This window comes from Gigantopelta aegis, chromosome 1, assembly GCF_016097555.1.
Source record: "Gigantopelta aegis isolate Gae_Host chromosome 1, Gae_host_genome, whole genome shotgun sequence".
Classification (NCBI taxonomy): domain Eukaryota; kingdom Metazoa; phylum Mollusca; class Gastropoda; order Neomphalida; family Peltospiridae; genus Gigantopelta; species Gigantopelta aegis.
In genome coordinates, this window is record NC_054699.1 from 43809865 (window position 1) to 43816534 (window position 6670).

Below are 6670 nucleotides of genomic sequence, written 5' to 3' on the forward strand. Positions count from 1 at the left end.
TGTTTTTTTGGTGTTTTTTTGGTAAACATAAAATTAGCTCCATTGGTTAATACTATTACTGGTAGACCAGTTGGAGCCGATTTCAATCAAATTGTAGTTATAGAGTCCCCTATTTCACACCCATAGAGTGCTTTTGATATAAAGCCCCAGTCACACTGTCAAGGATCGGGACGTCGGGTTACTCATGGATACGATCCGGCATCATTCGTGACAATCCGTTGTGGTCCGTACTAAACTGTATCGATCCTTAGCAGTCTGTAGCGACCCGTAGCGCTATCCGTTGTCAACTAACCCCTATCCTTAATAATCCTTGGTTTATCCGTCTCAAACCGTGGTGCATCCGTGAGGTTTTCATCTGTCGTAGATCCGGCCAGACGATCCTTGACAGTGTGACCGGGGCTTTAGCAAAGAATGTCATTTGATATAATGTCATTGGTTTATATATAATACAATATGCAGTAATTATGTGTTTTACACACACACACACCACACACACACACACACACACACACACACGTGTATATACAAACACACACACACACACACACACGTGTATATACAAACACACACACGCACACACACACACACATGTATATACAAACACACACACACACGTGTATATACAAACACACACGCACACACACACACACGTGTATATACAAACACACACACACACGTGTATATACAAACGCACACACACACGTGTATATACAAACACACACACACACACGTGTATATACAAACACACACGCACACACACACACACACGTGTATATACACACACACACACACGCACACACGTGTGTATATACACACACACACGCACACACACACACGCACGTGTATATACACAAACACACACACACACACACACACACACACGTGCATATACAAACACACACGTGTATATACAAACACACACACACACGCACACACACACACGCACACACACACACACACACACACAACAATATAACCATAATAAAGTGTGAGTGACGAGTCATCAAATCAAGGGGACGGGACATAGTTTAGTGGTAAAGGGTAAAGCGTTCGCTTGATACGTGATCGGTTTGGGATCGATCCCCGTCGGTGGTCTCGTTGGGCTATTTCCCGTTCCAGCCAGTACACCACGACTGGTATATCAAAGGTCGTGGTATGTGCTATCCTGTTTGTGGAGTGGTGCATATGAAAGATCTCTTGATACTTATGAAAACATTTAGCGGGTTTCCTCTCTAAGATTATGTCAAAATTTACCAAATGTTTGAAATCCAATAGCCGATGATTAATAAATCAATGTGTTCTAGTGATGTCGTTAACCAAAACAAACTTTATTCTGTTTTTTTTTATTTTGTTGTTGACTTATTTGAGTTTTTTGTTTGTTTGTTTGTTTTCTTTCTTTTGATTGTTTGTTTCTTTTGTGTGTTTTTTTATTACCAAAGCAATATGTCCAACTGTATCTCTATATTTCTATATATGTCTGACTGTATCTCTGTATCCCTATACATGTCTGAATGTATCTCTGTATCTGTATAAGTCTGACTGTATCTCTGTATCTGTATAGGTATGACTGTATCTTTGTATCTCTACATATGTCCGACTGTATCTCTGTATCTCTATATATGTCTGACTGTATCTCTGTATCTCTATATATCTGAATGTATCTCTGTATCTCAATATATGTCTGACTGTATCTGTATCTCTATATATGTCTGACTGTATCTGTATCTCTATATGTCTGACTGTATCTGTATCTCTATATATGTCTGAATGTATATCTGTATCTATATATATGTCTGACTGTATCTGTATCTCTATATATGTCTGACTGTATCTGTATCTCTATATGTCTGACTGTATCTGTATCTCTATATATGTCTGAATGTATATCTGTATCTATATATATGTCTGACTGTATTTCTGTATCTCTATATATCTGACTGTATCTCCGTATCTCTATATATGTCTGACTGTATCTCCGTATCTCAATATATGTTTGACTGTATCTGTATCTCTATATATGTATGACTGTATCTCTGTATATGTCTGACTGTATCTATGTATCTCTATATATGTCTGAATGTATATCTGTATCTCTATATATGTCTGAATGTATATCTGTATCTATATATATGTCTGACTGTATCTCCGTATCTCTATATATGTCTGACTGTATCTCCGTATCTCAATATATGTCTGACTGTATCTGTATCTCTATATATGTATGACTGTATCTCTGTATATGTCTGACTGTATCTGTATCTCTATATATGTATGACTGTATCTCTGTATATGTCTGACTGTAGCTATGTATCTCTATATATGTCTGACTGTATCTCTGTATCTCTATATATGTCCGACTGTATCTCAATATATGTCTGACTGTATCTGTATCTCTATATATGTATGACTGTATCTCTGTATATGTCTGACTGTATCTCTGTATCTCTATATATGTCTGACTGTATCTCTGTATCTCTATATATCTGACTGTATCTCTGTATCTCTATATATGTCTGACTGTATCTCCGTATCTCAATATATGTCTGACTGTATCTGTTTCTCTATATATGTATGACTGTATCTCTGTATATGTCTGACTGTATCTCTATATATGTCTGACTGTATATGTATCTCTATATATGTGTGACTGTATCTGCATCTATATATATGTCCGACTGTATCTCTATATATGTCTGACTGTATTTCTGTATCTCTATATATGTCTGACTGTATCTCTGTATATATCTGAATGTATCTCCGTATCTCAATATATGTCTGCCTGTATCTGTATCTCTATATATGTATGACTGTATCTCTGTATATGTTTGACTGTATCTCTGTATCTCTATATATGTCTGACTGTATATGTATCTCTATATATGTCTGACTGTATCTGTATCTCTATATATGTCCGACTGTATCTCTGTATCTCTATATATGTCTGACTGTATCTCTATATATGTCTGACTGTATCTCTATATATGTCTGACTGTATCTTTGTACCTCTATATATGTCTGACTGTATCTGTATCTTTATAGCATTTGTATAACAATTTATTCATGTACCTTTTCAAACACTCATATTTATTTGATTACATACTTAATACGGCATACAGAGGGTGGGACGTAGCCCAGTGGACCGGCCTCGGTGGCGTCGTGGTTAGGCCATCGGTCTACAGGCTGGTAGGTACTGGGTTCGGATCCCAGTCGAGGCATGGGATTTTTAATCCAGATACCGACTCCAAACCCTGAGTGAGTGCTCCGCAAGGCTCAATGGGTAGGTGTAAACCACTTGCACCGACCAGTGATCCATAACTGGTTCAACAAAGGCCATGGTTTGTGCTATCCTGTCTGTGGGAAGCGCAAATAAAAGATCCCTTGCTGCTAATCGGAAGAGTAGCCCATGTAGTGGCGACAGCGGGTTTCCTCTGAAAATCTGTGTGGTCCTTAACCATCTGTCTGACGCCATATAACCGTAAATAAAATGTGTTGAGAGCGTCGTTAAATAAAACATTTCTTTCTTTCTTTCTTTAGCCCAGTGGTAAAGCTCGCGTGATGCGTGGTCGGTCGGAGGAGGTGCTAGTGTGACCACAAGCGAAAATATTTCAGATAATTATATCTATGTGAATTAACTTTCGGACAATTTATTGACCAATTTCATTTTCGTATATGTATGTATGTTACATATACTGAACAAAATAAGAAACTTCCGCTAACTTTGCTTGAACATAACTTGATGAAAACAAACCGGGGGAATAATTGTTATATATGCGTTTAAAGAGAGTTCCATGATGCATCGTTTGGTGCATAAATCATGGCCATAGGTTAACAGAAACTGGGAGAAATTATGACCAAGTGTGGTAGGGGTTAAAAAAAAAAAAAAAACCCCACTTAATAACGGGTATGACCACCTCTTGAATTGACCACTGCAGTGCATCGCAGGCGCATAGAATTGACTAAAGTGTTGATTTCTGCCTGTGGAATATTGTTCCATTCCTGATTGAGCGCTTGACGAAGTTCGTTGACGTTAGCGGGTGGGTTGCGAAGACGCCTCAATCGTCTGTCCAGACTATCCCAGATATGTTCGATGGGGTTGAGATCAGGACTTTTAGCGGGCCAGTCATCAATTAAATCAATCTTATTTGTCCTAAGAAAATTTACAGTGTCTCTAGCTGTATGAGAGGTGGCATTATCATGCTGAAAAATCGAGATGTTGCCGTTGTTATGGAACAGAGGAATGACGTGATGAGCGAGAATGTCATCGCGGTAACGTTGAGCATTTAAATTGCCATCAATGACGACTAGTGGTGAACGATAACCATGGGCAGTGGCTGCCAAGACCATGACACAACCCCCACCCCCGAAACGATTTCGTTCAAGAACACAACAGTCAGCATTGCGTTCATTTCTCCTACGGTAGACGCGCACCCTGCCATCACCACGCTGTAAAGAAAATCTGGATTCATCCGAAAAAAGAACGGTATTCCAGCGTCGCCGTATCCAACGAGTGCCCAATTAAGACGATTTAGACGATGACGTTGCGATAAAACGCATCCGACGTAAGGACGTCGTACATGTAAACCGTTCTCCCGCAGACGATTACGAACAGTTTTCCCACTGATTCGGTTATTATGAAGCCCAGGTGTGTTAGCAGCAGTAGCAGTGGCAGTTTGGAATCGATTGCGCAAATGCGTGTTCATGATATAGCGGTCTTGACCACGCGTTGTAACACGCGGACGTCCACGACGTGGCAAGTCGTTGGTGCTTCCTGTCGTTCGAAATCTTACGCGAAGATTTCGTATCGCTCGACTAGAACTCCCAACATGCCTTGCAACGTCTTCTGTCGACATGCCAGCATCAAGCATGCCAATCGCCCGTTCGCGTAAATTATTGGGTATTCTTGGCATACTAAAAATGCTACAATGTAAAAAACGTTAATTTTTTTTACAAATTTCGAAGCGTTTTCGTTCACTTGACAACAATGTCAGTAAGACAAATAAAACAAATTGACCGAATACTACACGGGACATGTCGAACTATGCATGCACGTGCAAATTGAATTTCACGTTGTCGACGATTAACAGTGCAAAAATAATCGATAAAATTCATGAATCCTGACAATACAGCTCAAGGCTAATACTACCTGTATAATTTCATTACACAATGAATTCTTTAACACAACAAATACTATATGTACAAATCGGAAGTTTCTTTTTTTGTTCAGTATATGTATGTATGTATTGATGTATGAATATCTATATATTGTATGTATGTATGTCGAGGTTGACTGTTACATACATAGATATTAACGCAATGTATGTATGTAGGGCCTATGTATGTGTGTCTGTGCGTATCTCTCTCTCTCTCTCTCTCTCTCTCTCTCTCTCTCTCTCTCTCTCTCTCTCTCTCTCTCTCTCTCTCTCTCTCTCTCCCCTGCGCGTGCTGTAACCTCACCGTGGTGCAGGGGTGTAACATTCTCTTTGAGAATGGCCAATACAGCACAAATTGAAGTTTAGAGTAAAATTCAGTATCCGTAAAATTCTGTGATATTTGTATTTGTATTTTTGCACAGTTCTTTACACTGTTTTTGTTTAAATCTCGAATTTTTATATTGATGTTGATCATCACTTTATTTATTTGCATTACCATAGTTTGACACCCAATAGCCGATGTATTTTTCGTGCTGGGGTGTCGTTAAACATTCATTCATTCATTCTCTCTCTCTCTCTCTCTCTTAAAAATTAAGATACTTTATGACAAAACTGCAAATATGCAAAACACAACACTGTCTAGTAGTTTAGTTATGTTTTGGAGACGTCGTTGGTTGTTTTGAGAATAAAACCATTTCAGATTCGACATGTATAAAAATCTGCAAATACAACTGATTAAATAACAAAAAGGTTTGAAGGTCCCACCGAGATTTGAACTCGGATCACTGGATTCAAAGTCCAGAGTGCTTTTTTTTTTATCTTTTTATTCGTGAAACTCAATATTGCACATGTATATAAAATTTACATATAAAAATAAGATAAAGATTCACACAAATCCACACACGTACTCTCACATAGAACCAACCACACATTTATCACACACACACACATTCACACAAGCACACGCAAAAATTAAAAGAAAATTGAGGGATATCTATCTTACAAGCTAATGTTAATTTTTTAAAGATATATACTAAATATAAATATCAGTTTTCAAGTGGGTATTTAAAAACTAATTCATCATTATTTAGATTAAAAAATATATTATTTTTAATATATTTATTAATAAATGCAGGAAATCTATTTTTAAAGCGATATTGATTTAAAAGTATTAAGAAGTACTGTCTCATATAATGTTTAAAAAACTTAACAATATTAACATTTACCCCCCTTGATTCCGCTATTAAACGTCTCTTGAAAACTGATATTCTGTATATTGAGAGCAAAGCATTGATGAATTCATTTGAGCAGGTTTGTATTTTAAAATAACACCCGAAAAGCAACATTTTTTAAAATATTTCTAAAGAAAATCCAGTATCCTTAAACATATAAATACATAATTCATAAAAAATAGAAATTAAATCATAAAGTTCATCACAATACAAAAATAAATGACACATATCTTCTTCTTCCTTAAAACAAACAGGACATTGGCTAGATGATACCTTGCCATATTTAAA